This window comes from Lynx rufus, unplaced genomic scaffold, assembly GCF_022079265.1.
Source record: "Lynx rufus isolate CCGP_SWC_20201006 ecotype Redwood Valley unplaced genomic scaffold, mLynRuf1.p SCAF_3, whole genome shotgun sequence".
NCBI classification, from domain to species: Eukaryota; Metazoa; Chordata; class Mammalia; order Carnivora; family Felidae; genus Lynx; species Lynx rufus.
This window is the reverse complement of record NW_025814845.1, coordinates 12,548,315-12,562,695: the sequence shown is the minus strand read 5'-3', so window position 1 is coordinate 12,562,695 and position 14,381 is coordinate 12,548,315.

Genomic DNA, 14,381 nt, shown 5'->3' with positions numbered 1-14,381 from the left:
CTAATTTTACAGTTGTCTATAAATTAACCTTTTGAGGAGTATCAAATTCCATCTCACATTGGAAGTATGAAAAACAACGTAATTCAGTAAAAACAATTCATGCTGATGTGATTATCCAAATTATATCTTAGACAAGACTCTATGTTAAGGTTCCTGTTACAAGTACAAAGAAGCCTATGGAATTTGTCATGATGATTAATATACTTTATGTTTAAGATAAAATGGCTATATATATGAAAAAAGATTATAGCAAATAAACAAAACACTTTGCAATTCCATATTAATTTTTAGAGTAATCCTTCTAATTTATTTTCAAACTTTCTGAGGAAATTGATATTCTCCCCTACTCTCAAATCCTTTCTCCAAATAGATTATTGAGAGGAAATGGAATTTATTTCTAAATATTTTCTAAGTGCATTTGATATTTGATTCATTATTCAATCCCATTCCATCATTAACTAGAGTTTCAAAAAGGGTAATGTTAGCAGGGGATTTGTAATAAGCAATTTGGTGGTTATTTTCTGGCTGTTTATTTATAAATCAAGGACTTTAATATGAAAAGTCAGAAATAAATACTGTCCTTTTCCAAACTATGGTGAACACCAAAATCAAGTAATATAATATTTTCTTAATTCTTTTACAGTTTAAAATGAAAAATAGGAAAAATATAACTTTTCAGGACACTGAAGCCTATTCACTGTTGTATCTCTAGAGCCTGATACAATACATGGAAAATATTTAAAAAATATGAAGTGAATGACTATTGAAAACAAGCAAGCGTCTCTGAATGTTTTTTTTTTTAATAAGTTATCACGCTATGGTTGTTATAAAATGGAAATGAATAGATGAAAAACCCGTTGACAAATAAGTTTGACATTGGTTTCATCAAAACTTATAAATGTTGGGGCAACTGAGTGGCTCAATCAGTTAAACATCTGACTTTTGATTTGGGGTCGGGTCATGATCTCACAGTCCATGAGTTCAAGCTCTGCATCTGGCTCTGTGCAGATAGTGGGGAGTCTGCCTGGGACTCTCTCTCTTTCCCCCTCTCTCTGCCCTTCCCTCTCTCTCTCAAAAAATAATAGTAAATAAACATTTAAAAAACCATAGGAATAGTTTATTGACTCAAATTACTGAACATTCTTTTTTTTTTTTTAAATTTTAAACGTTTATTCATTTTAGAGAGGCAGAGAGAGACAGTGTAGTGGAGGAGGAGCAGAAAGAGGGAGACACAGAATCTGAAGCAGGCTCCAGACTCTGAGCTGTCAGCACAGAGCCTAACGTGGGCCTTGAACTCACGGACTAAGAAATCATGACCTGAGCTGACGGACACTTAGCCAACCGAGCCACCCAGGTACCCCAAATTACTGAATATTCTTAAAACGACTTGTATTCTTGGAAGCCCATGTTAAAATAAAATAAAACAGAACAACGACAACAACAAAAACAGCAACAAAAACAAAAAAGAAAAAACAACCAAGGTCTAGGGCACTGTTTCTCCAAACGTGGTTTATAGATCCTTTCTATTCCGAGGTTTTTTTTTTTTTAATGTTTATTCATTTCTGAACAAGAGAGAGAGACAGAGCACAAGCAGGGATGCGGCAGAGAGACAGGGGGACACAGAATCTGAAGCAGGCTCCAGGCTCTGAGCTGCCAGCACAGAGCCCGACTCAGGGCTCGTGAACCACGAGATCATGACCTGAGCTGAAGTCAGACGCTGAACCTGCTGAGCCACCCAGGCACCCCTCCATTTTGAGTTTTATGTTCAGTTCTGATTAATTAACAGAAGATGTTTTAGAAAGAGAACAGGTAGGAGAATAGAGAGACCGTGAGCTATGCCAGATGAAGAATAGTGACAGTAGTGCTTTTCAAAGTGTGATCCTGGACTGGCAGGATCATCGACATTTGGCAACTTGTTGAAAATGCAAATTCTTGGGCCCTACCCCACACATACTGAATCAAAGATATGGGAGTAGGACCCAGAAATGGGTGTTCTAACAGGTCTTCTAAGTGATTCTGATGTACACCAACTTTGAGAACCATTGGCTTAAGGAACTAAAATGATTAAGCCAAGGAAAGAAAATTGAGGGAGGAAGGTGCAGTTGAGGAATACTCTTTTTTTTTTTTAAGGCTATTTATTTATTTTGAGAGAGAGAGAGAACCATCAGGGAGGGACAGAGAGAGAGAGACAGAGAGGGGACTGAGGATCCAAGGCAGGCTCTGCACTGATAGCAGAGAGCCTGATGTGGGGCTTGAACTCAGGAACTGTGAGATCACGACCTGAGCTGAAGTCAGAGGCTTAACCTACTAAGCCATCCAAGCTCCCCGAGGAATAATCTTATTGCAAGGGTATTAGACTAATTTTGAGTAACTCCTAAGTGAATCATGAGCTACAGTGATTGAAAGTTATATCATGGAGGAGTTTTACTCATTCATTTGGGATATATTTATTGAATGGCATCTGTATACAAGGTCCTCTGCTAAACCCTAAGAAGAAAAAATTCAGGAAGGTATGATTCTGCTCTTAAGAAGCTTATTGTCTTGGGGCACCTGGGTGGCTCAGTTGGTTAAGCATCCAACTTCGACTCAGGTAATGATCTCATGGTTCATGAGTTCGAGCCCCGAGTTGGGCTCTGGGCTGACGGCTCAGAGCCTGGACCCTGCTTCGGATTCTGTGTTTCCCTCTGTGTCTGCCCCTCCCTAGCTTGCTCTCTCTCTCAAAAATAAATAAAACATTCAAAAATAAAAAAATTAAAAAAAAAGAAGCTTACTGTTTTTTGTAAGAGAGTAACAAGGATTTGTAAGGGAGAAACCTGTCTGTCAGACTGACAGGGCAGATAATTCTTCACCAAGGAGCTAGCACTTGAGATGAGTTCTGATGGACCGGTAGGTATTAACTAGAGAAAGAATGGTGTTCAATAGAGTTAGAGCTGCTCAAAGTTAAGAGAAAATAAGGGAGGAGTAAGAGAGAGAAAATGTGAGGGGTGATGTTGGAGATTTGGTGGGGGTTGGGGGGGGAGAGAGAGAAACTGCCTCACATGGTTTTACGCTGTCTTGTCACTTGAGGTATCAGGAAGAAGTTGACCTGCTTGGTGTGTTGAAGAAGGAATACTTGTTCTCAGCTGGAGAATTTACTCAATGCCAATATGTCCCTTTTAATACTCAGATTCTCTGCTCCTATTAGCCCTAAGCAGGAAAATAAGCATGCTAAAATTTATCTTTGGAATCCCTTTTAAATGTAGTTTTTTTTCCACTTATGGACAAATCCATCTTGCTTGGTTTTGCCTTCCTCCCTATCCACCTCCCCTCCTACCATGTTTCTTGCTCAATCCTCCCCCATCCCATCTCCCATCACTGACGGCCACTTCTAGGTACTAACTGTTGATGTAATGGCAGAACATGATGTCTTACTCTATACCACTCAAGTAGTGGCATTTAGCAGAGACTCTTCAACAAGGAAAGACTTTTAATCCAAAAGTCTTCCACTTTTGTGAAAATACCTGAAATAGTCTGGCAAGTATGTGCTACAGAATTTTAGGTAGCAGTCATTACTGGACTGTTCTTAACTAACCAGCTCTCCTTCTATCTAGTTCACCATTACTGTAAGAAAACGAACAATACAATAGTCTTAGAAATTATTAAAAGTTGAGTGCAAAGTGACCAGAACTTTATTCACTCCCCATCTTGTGAGGTGGATAAAAGAGGCCCTTCTGTAACCTGATTCCATTTAGACAGTCAGGGGAGAGACAAACTAAACTTAGAACAACAAGTTTGGTGACTCAAAAACACTACCGAAGTTTTTTATTTCTTTGTTTTGATTCAAACATAGCAGTCACCTTAATATCAATCAAAAAGTTCAGAAGACAAGCTGACCTAGTGCAATGGGGCCATAATAGCGGTAGGTGATGGAAAAACAGAAACAAGCTATAACCAGCCTACTTCCTTTTTAATCCTTTTTTGGGCACAAGAATTAGGATTTTTTTTTTAAAGGTTAAATAGTGCTTGATTTACATACACACACACACACACACACACACACACACACACACACACAATTTTGAAGTCCTTTTTTCTGAGTGGTAGGACTCTTACTTTCTCTCCCCTATGTCAGAGTCATTGGCTATTCTATTCCATTTATGAAGTGATTATATGTGATTATCTGTGATGAATTTTCAGATATAATGCAGCCTTCACAATATTGGGTCTGCTCTTGTCCTGCTCTGTCCTGGATGTCCAGTTCAATCCTCTAGGGTGAAGTTTTGGACATGGTGATATTTTTGTGCGAGAATAAGTCTAAAAGGTTGGAGGGATGTTCACAGAGATAAGTTAGGGTGCACAAGAACTAGACTTCAAGAATATTCTAGTCACCACAAAGGTGACTTCAAAAAGCCCGTGAGGTCCCTGATTTCTCCAACCCTGGAGCCTACATACATAGTGCATGGGATAAAAACTGAGAATTCCAATCCATGTCAGAATTCCAATCCAATCAGAAACTTCATTCGAGACACACGAGGTGTCTTTGGGTAAGATATCCAATCTTCCTAGGACTCAGTTTCCACTTTTGGTCTTAGCCTATCATCTACATTAGAATCCTAACGAAATTGTGCTGGTTTAATCATTTCAGTATTTATAATTCTTTGAGGTGTAAGACTATGTTTTAAAAATCATTAAATTTCTTGGGCAAACATGATGTAACATAGTTCATAGCTCACTTGTAAAAACCTTGGGAAAAAACTGCTCTTTAGGAAAGTGGGAGCCCAAGGGATGCATATTAAAGAAATGAGGCCGGTATCCTATATCTCCTCAATGTTCAAGTATAATAATCAGTAAGAAAGACTTGTATAATTTGATCCTTCCCTAGAACTACTTTAAGTTATAACCAGCATTGCCATACAATCTGCTGTGGATGAATTTCTTGCTTGCTTATTTAATAACACAGAACAATCCTTCAAGACTTCATTCAACAGTCAGATCAAATCACATGCCCACTCACACACCTATCCTTTCACTTGACTTTACAAAACCCATTTTATTAAGAAATGAAGTTGTTGACAGGCACACACACACAAATTCACATACGCACAAGTTTGGTTTGAAAGCAAAAAAAGACCAGATCTGGTGCTGTTGCATTCTGGCTTGAAATGAAACACGAAGTGACCTTGTTACTAGGAAAGCATACGTGTGTCATATACTGTACATTTAAATGAGTTAGCACTTAATGAAAAATTAAATTTTACATTATCGCTGATATTCTAATTCTTTTATAAATGCTAATGGACAGGACACTCAGGAATAGCATGCATGTACTCAGACCATTTCCCTGGTATTTTCATTTTGCTTTTATTCGAAGATAAATGCTTGAGAATCAAACTCAGCACACAGGAAGAGGACTTTCCTAACTATTTAAACAACTTGGAGGGCATGAGAAATCTTCAGACTGCCTCTGCAGCAATTTCTGGGCAACCCTTTGAAGACCATAAACATGTATGGATATTTCCCACACAACCCAAAGGCGAGCATTTACCATCAGTTAACAAGAAAAGACCCCAAACCACATATTATATTTTATAACTTTTCAATGTTCGCTATAAATGAGAAGCAGAGTTCTATTTCATGCAAGAATGGTGTGTGCCCAAGCTCAACCCTTGCCAGAATTTGAAGGCTAGATTGGCTGGAGCACAAATCTGCCTTCTGCTTTCTTTTCTATTAAACGAAAGATCAAATGAATAGGTGCAATTGGAAATGCTGTCAACAGTATTTGCGCTGCAGTTTTAAGATACAGTAGCACTGTCATTTGAGTGATTTATCTTCTAATTATTTGTCAAAACGATGTGATTAAATATCATGCTCCATTACGGGTTTCATGTAAATAGCCTAATTAGCCCCATTCTGGCTCCAAAGGGCATCTCCGCAGAGCTTCCGGATTCTGAAAAGAGACAACGCTTTCCCTTCTGCGTCTTAATAAAAAGGCTACTTCTTTCTCTTTCATCCTCCATGAGATTTATGGGCTTTAACTTCCAACCCATAGGGGAGAAGATCAGGCTACATGCTTTCATTTATTCTGGAAAGTTTCTGCTCATCCTCTCCCCTAACTGCCTCGCCCTTCAGGAGGCATAGGTGGAGTCACATAACTCTGAATTAACATTTGGAAATGGCTTTTACTTCTTGGGTCATTTTAATTGTGTCATTCCAGTCAGTTCTCCATTTGGAATATTACTTAGCTGTATGGAGAAAATATTCTTTCTGCACTGTTACAAAATAATTATTTTTACTTTTGATATAATGAATGTATTTAAGTTTGCATATGGTTTCTATGCATTTTTTTTTTTTTCTGTAGTAGACATGGGGACAAAGTAGTGATGGTAGAGCATTGAGTGAGTTGAGTTTCATGAGGAAAGATCCATATAATCCATGGCCTTGAACACTTCGATAAATTATTTTGTACATCTGTAGAATCAAGCAAGATAGCGTCATGAAGAATTACTAATGGGGGTTTATATGCTATGTCAGATTAAAGTCTTTTAAACCTATCAAATACACATTTTCCTTTTAGCTTGTTAACTCATTTAAAATCAAGTTTTTTTTTTAAAGGTTATTTATTTATTTTGAGAGAGAGAGAGAGAGAGGGAGAGAGAGAGACGGAGAGAGCATGAATTGGGAAGGGGCAGCAGAGAAAGAGGGAGAGAGAATCTCAAGCAGGTTCCACATGGTCAGTGAAGAGCACAATGTGGGGCTCGAACCCACAAACCATGAGATCATGACCTGAGTGGACATCAAGAGTTGGATGTTTAACAGACTGAGCCGCACAGGTGCCCCTAAAGCCAGTTTAATTCAAAACATATTCCTATCATATATAAGGATTACTATGATGTTTCTCTACCCCTTCAGATACTTAAATAAAAAGGTCCAAAACTTAGTAAGCCATAAAGGGAAATACAGATATGGGCCCTCCCTGGTAGAATCCTCCTTCCCTCCCTCCTAGTATGTGTCTTTCAATTCAAAACAAAGTCAGGGGGTCAGTGGTCCTTATTAGATATATTTTAACTGTTATTTTAGGGCAGACCAAGTCTCTCAGACAGGCTTAAAGCTATAGATTGAAAAATAGAGTTGATTCTCCCATTTATTTGAATAATTTAGGAACTTTTATTCTGATTTTGTTTTAATCTAAATTGCCTCCAGCTAAAAGTTGGCTTATCTCTTTGCATAAAGTCAAATCATCACAGTCCAAATCCCAAGAATCTTTTAAACTCTTTTTTTTTTTTCCCAAAGTCAAACAGAGGAAGGTCATTCTCAGCAAAAAGTATTGCATTGCCTCTTTAGCAATGCAAATGTTAAGTTTCTGGACATTGCAAGAGCCATGTAAACAAAACAGTAAAAAAAACCCGGTAGGGGGGGAGGGGAAATACCAGTGAAATAGTGAAATCTTTGGGCTTCATCATCTTTCAGAGGGCTTTGAAAGGTAGCAGGACTTATTCCAGTTGAGCAAGAATGTGTTTATTCTGCTTATCTCTGGTCAGAACTAATAGCCTTAATGGTTTTGAAGAGCCTCAACTGGTCCTGGGTTGATGTGGCCATTTGCAGATTAATGTACCTTTATGCAAATGATCATATTTCCACACATGATTTATAACAGACACACTGTAGGTTGTTACAAGATTTGCAGTCTAGTGAAGGAAATGCCATCCACTTTTAAATCCTCAAAGCATATTGTCATAGTTTCAAGCAAACATATGGGAATGTCTTTTCAAGTTTTGCTACTCATTGACAGATATCTTTGGGTATCCATGGGCAGCACAGGCAAAAACCACACACAAATTAAAATGAACCATAATTCCAGATTTTGATGTCATTCTCTTCAATTTAAAATTTCCCAAAGTTTAAACAAGTGAATACAAAGAAATGGAAAATACAGTGAAATTCAGTACTGAGGAAACAGATTGAATGGATGGGAACATTTTGTTTGCATATAGTTAAACATACATAATTGGTTTCTGAATTGAATAATCCAATAATTGTATAGTCTTTGGGTCCTACTACTCTGAAACCATTGACAATTTTACCCTTAATGAAGAAACTCAAAAAAACAGTATTGCAGAAAAGTGATTCAAATTCTTGATTTCCTATTTTATTTTTGGGGAGCCATAAAAATTCTACTAGTGCTTGGGGTGCCTGGGTGGCTCAGTCTTTTAGGCGCCCAACTTCCACACAGGTCATGATCTCACAGTTCACGGGTTCAAGCCCCACATCAGGCTCTGTGCTGACAGCTCAGAGCCTGGAGCCTGCTTCAGGTTCTGTGTCTCCCTCTCTCTCTCTTCCCCTCCCCCACTCATGCTCTGTCTCTCTCTTTGTCTCAAAAAATGAATAAACGTTAAAAAAAAATAAAAGATAAATTCTACTAGTGTTTGAGCCCCAATAGATACTAATGAAATTGAATATCTGGGATCCAGAATTTGGTTTTAAAAGCTGCCCAGGTGATTCTAACGTTCAACCAGAGTTGAGAACCAGACTTTTAACTGATGGTTTGTATATGTTAGCTTATCTTAGGTCACTTAGAAGGCTGGTTAAAATATATACTTGCTGGGGCGCCTGGGTGGCTCAGTGGCTCAGTCAGTTGAGCGTCTGACTTAGGCTCAGGTCATGATCTCACGGTTCTTGGTTTGAGCCCTGTGTTGGGCTCTGTGCTGACAGCTCAGAGCCTGGAGCCTGCTTCGGATTCTGTGTCTCCCTCTCTGCTCCTCCCCTGCTCACATGCTTCTCTCTCTCAAAAATAAATAAAGATTAAAAAATAAAAATTAAAAACAAAACATACTTGCTGGGTCTCAACCTTAGAGTTTTTGATTCAATAGGTCTTTGATAGGACCAAAGAAGTTGAAGTTTTGGCTGGCTCTCGGGTGGTGCTAAATGCTGCTGTTGCTGTTCCCCATATCACATTTTGAGAACCACTGTTAAATATAATGCTATCTCGTCTGACCCAAAGAACACATAGGACCTAGGTATAGTAATCATATGTATTTTGTTGGTTGGGAAACCCTCCCCCCCTAAAACAAATAAAAAAGGGGGGCGTATAACAGAATGTACATGTAACTTTAAATTGAGTATGAGTTTTTGGTTATTATATATAACTGAACATTTTATAGTATTGAACAGAGAATGCATTTGTCTATTTATAGTGAATTTGTTCTTATCTAAGATTGATCAAAGAGTTATGAGATAATCTGAATTACCTTCCAGGAAAGAAAAAAAAAACTTTCTTCATTACTTAATTTTAAGGTACAGTAGGGAAAAAACTTGCTTTTTAATTTTACTCCATGAGTTCTGTTTGTTCAACACATTGATTACGCAAACACAAATTTAATAATAATAAAAAAAGAATGTTTTAGCTCATTAAGTAGAAAGTTAACATTAGGTCTACCTAGGTCAAGGAGAGTAAAGAGGAACCCTAGTGATTACTTCTATCAGTGTGTGCTGTTTTCTTCTTTTGATGGTGGAATTCTCAGGCATACTGTTCCCATCTGATACTCAAAATATTGAGTGGTTGTAGGTTTAAATTACTCTTGAAAATTAATTCCAGAATAATCCTCAGGCATCTCTGATTGGCCTAACTTGCTCATTCTTGTACCAATTATTATTAAATAAATTGAATGCTTTGCATAGCCAAGCCTGGGTCCCCCAAGATGCGGGAGAGGGTTTAGTCCTGACTGACTCATAAGAGAGAAGAGATTCTTTTAACAGAAGATAGCAAAAGGTAGCAGGACAACTTAAAATATATATATATAAATATATGTATATATACATGTGTGTATATATATATTTGTGAATGTATATAGTATATATATATGTGTACATATATATATGTGTGTACATATATATATGTGTGTGTACATATATATATGTGTGTGTACATATGTATATGTGTGTACATATATATATATGTGTGTACATATATATATGTGTGTACATATATATATATGTGTGTACATATATATATATATTGCAATCCACACAGTGCTAGCACTTAGTAATTACTCAATAAATTGGATGAATAAGTGCGCCAATTACAAGTATCTCTTTTTTCTTCCCAGATCTCTTTTATGACAGTCTTGTGGTAAAGCTTATAATGTTGAACCTCAGGTTTTTAATTTCTTATATCACAAAAACATTTCAATAATTAGTGTGTAAGATTAAGCAATAGAGGCTTCCCAAGGTGGTACGTTATAAATCTACTGGAAATCTTAATTTGCTTAATCTCTCCAGCACATCGTTACTTGCATTTTTTTTCAAAGTTGCGTAACATTGTACATGCTTTTTAAAATGGCAGTTAAAAACAGAATTCCACAGACTTTCCAATCTTGGAAGAGACTGTGAGAGAAGATAGAAGGTGATTTCATAGATTATTGTCCTTTGTGTAAAAGTGTGACATGATTGAGCCTCCATTGGTTATTCTCTATTGGCTAGATCACAGCTTGTATATAGTTTTGTATTGCTGATAGAAAATCATGACCATGGTCTTAAACAACCACTCATACAATTGGATTAGTGATGTAGTTAAAGATTTGACTAAAGCTTAACTGTGACATTCAGATGAGAAACAATGATCTTTAACTGTATGTAAATAGAGGCAGTTACCATTTATTTGCTCTTAGGAGTGTATTTCCACTTGTGTTAATTTCTGAGTTTTGGGGATGGGCTTGACTTGGTTGAGGTGATTGGGGAATGGAATGATGGCTACAAGAGGTAGGGCTGATATTAAGAATACTTATTTTACCTCTGATTATATTTTCAGTATTAATTTGCTAGGGTTGCTATAACAAAATACCATAGATTGGGTGACTTGAACAACAGAAATTGGTTTTTGCATGATTCTGGAAGCCAGAAGATCAAGGTGTGGTCAGGTTTTACTTCTTAGGCTTTTCCTTGCCTGCCCTCTCGCTGTATGCTCACATGGCTATTCTTCCATCTGTGTTGTGCCTATCTTAGTCTCCTCTTCATACAGGGACGCCAGTCATACTAGATTACAGACCACATCTACATTATCTTAATCATTTCTTTCAAGGCCCTATCTCCAAGTTGTCACATTCTGAAGTAAAGGGGGCCGACAGGGGCGGGGGGGGGGGTGGTGGTGCAGGAGGACTTTAATATATGAATTTTGGAAGGACACAATTCAGCCCACACAGTTTCTAGCTTATAATGATAATTCTGATGGGTTCTAGAAAAGGCTACTCATACTTGTGTCAGAGATATTTGGCAAATTAGCATTTTCTTTTTACTGATGAGCAAACTTGGGCTTTAGAAGTTGAGTCTTGTCCAAAGTCACTAGATGAACAAGGACCTCAACTTCCATTAGAATTCAGGGTTTTCTGTAACTGTTCTTTTTGGTCCATCACCATGCCACTTTTTAACCTTTTAGTACAACGAGAAGAACGACAATACAACACTGAAATGGAAAATAAGGAGGGAAAAGGATTAGGTAAGACATGACAAATGCTGCCACATTTAGATAAGAATGGAACAAAATATACGTGGGAAAACAATTAGGAATTTTTTCAGAAAAAAATGTCAGAAAGCTGAGTACTGACAAGGAAGACAACTGTCTTTTCACGTGACTGAGAGAGTGCACTGCGTCCTGCTTGACCAAGTCATCAATTGACTTTACTGATTTTATAAGACTTCTAAAATTGGTCAATTGTTCCAATTTGGTTAATTTACTACACTTCCTTTGGCCAAAAAACAAACAAACAAAAAAACCAAACCAAAGTCTAATTCAAAAGCTTGGTCACATCTCAAACGATGAAATTAATCAATATTTAATTGTATCTTTATGATTAGCACCATTTTTGGCCTAGTGCATTTTAAAATAACAACAAAAATAAATGTGGAAAGAAGAGAGGACCCCAGTTGCCCTCAGCTCACATATGTGCTGCGATATTATTCATAGCACATTTTAGGTCCTGCTTAATTTGATATGTTCTCTATGTACACTTGCTAAATAAAGAGTGATATCTTGAAAAAGCAAAAATTCAGATTTACTAAGTAGTGTGTAGAACAGAAAGCAGGAACCGTTTCAGGTTGGGACTGTTGTAAAGAACTTTCTCCTGTTGTTTTAAAAAATAAAATTCCTAAAATTCTGGAAACTTGGATAATCAAATATAAAAGAAGGGGAATCTGATGAAATCAGATTACTTTCAGCTCCTCCTGTTGTTGCTGTTATTCTTCGAGGAGATAAAACTAACCAAAGAAATGGGGGAAGTTTTAATATTTTAAAAAAGTGTTTTTTTAACGTTTATTTATTATCGAAAGACAGAGAGAGTCAGAGCGTGAGCAGGAGAGGGGCAGACACAGAATCCGAAGCAGGCTCCAGGCTGCGAGCTGTCAGCACAGAGCCCGACCCGGGGCTCGAACTCATGAACCATGAGATCATGACCTGAGTCGAAGTTGGATGCTTAACCAACTGAGCCACCCAGGCACCCCTTAATTTTTTTTTCTTAAACTCATCTTTAGCTTTTAGAAATATAACATATTTGTAAGGCGGATGAATTCTGGCTTTCCTGAAATAAAGAATAGTAGCTTAAAGCAGGAAGACCATGAGAAATTAAGATATAAATTCCGAAGCAGGTCAAGGGATAGCTTAGACATTAAATCTTACAGCTTCCAAGCTGGCCACCAGAAAGGACAGAGCAGGTTTTGAAGCACAGGCCCAAAAGGAACAATGTTCCTTGCTGCAATCAGAGAAAAGAGTATAGTAATTATGTGCATATGTTTGTGCTTTACAGAATTCTGATACTAATCAGTGTGTATTTCTATATATGTAAATACCAGATCAATGGAAAACCCTCCGTCTGTGTATTTAGCTTCATGCACCTCTTTAGTTAGATACATAGATAAATTGAAGCTAATTGAATATGAATGAGAATCTAAGTTAAAGTAACATGGATCAAAAACTGACTGCCATAGGTTTGGAATTCAAGCACTCATGCCTACAAGTTATAGAATTTTTCTCACTCTGTTATTGAAATTGGGAATCGGTCCAAAGCATAAACAGTAAAGGACTGAATTACTGCAACATGATCTACTCAGAGATACTCCTAAGGCCACCCAGAAACTCCTGTTCACATAGGAATCAGCCCCCTTAGGAACCAACTAGTCCCAAATGGCTCGTGTGAGCAGGGTGACCCCCCCAGCCCCCTTCTCCTTTCTCAGGACAATTTGAGGTTTGGACTCCAGCACCAGAGGATCCACTTTAGGCTAATGTGCTGGAATAGTGCTCTGGGGGTCTGCAGAGACAGGAGTATACAAACTCATATGTCTTCTCAAACTCCTGTATTCTATCCTCTTTCCTTGACAAAACACTTTGGTGATCTGAGGTCTAATTTTCTTTTTTTCACAAAGGATATTCTGGTTTTTTTTCTTCCTCCCCATACGCATTTTTGCAATGATCAAATTCATAATGAGAATATAAACCAGAACACTCAGAAAGAGACCTTTCTCACCAGCCACTCCTACATGAGAATCACAGGAAATGACACTTGTGCACAAATAGTGAAGACCATTCAGTAGGATGTGTGGGATTGGGGATGGCTGAGTTCACGCACTGACTGAGATGATTTAGTGATCGAATCGCACCTTGAATGTAGTTTCTTTGGTTTTGTTTCAGGAGATTGAGCTCATTAGTTTTGTCAGTTACTTTGGAAGTATGTGCGCAAAACCTGTTTCACATTGTGGGTAGGCCTCAGGAAATAGTCCTTCATGACTCTTATTTGGAAAACAATTTTGAAAATTTAACATGAAATGTGTGCCATATTTATTCAACACTATAATGATTAGTCTGAAAATAAACATGTATTTTTATAAGTGCGTTCTTTTCCATAGTGTAATGTAACCAACAGCCAAAGGACTTCATTAGCTTTTTCTCTACCCTTCTCCATTCCCTCAAATATCATCATAATTTTATTCAATGATTTGAAGGAAATGTAAACTTTGTTGGTTTATAAAATGGGTTTTCATTTTGAAATAAAGTAGACCAATAGAATTTTTAAAAACCCAACTATTTAAAATATATAGAATTTGTTAACATAATATGCAACATGATATTTTAGTAACTTAAAAAATTGACTTGATAAATAAAAACTCTTTGGTGATATAGCTACTATAGTTTATGAATATGACTTAGCTTATAGCATGCCTTCACCTTTTTAAGGATTTTACTCTCTTTCTGGACTTGAATTCATGTTGTAAAGGAAGAAACAAGACATTGTGGAAAGAACTGGGGCTTTGGAATTGTATGATTAAGCTTACTTAGCTATAATTTCCTAATTGGAAAAATTGCAGGTAACTTGAATTGTTTTTAAAAATTAGAAATAATATAGTAAAATGTCTAACATAGT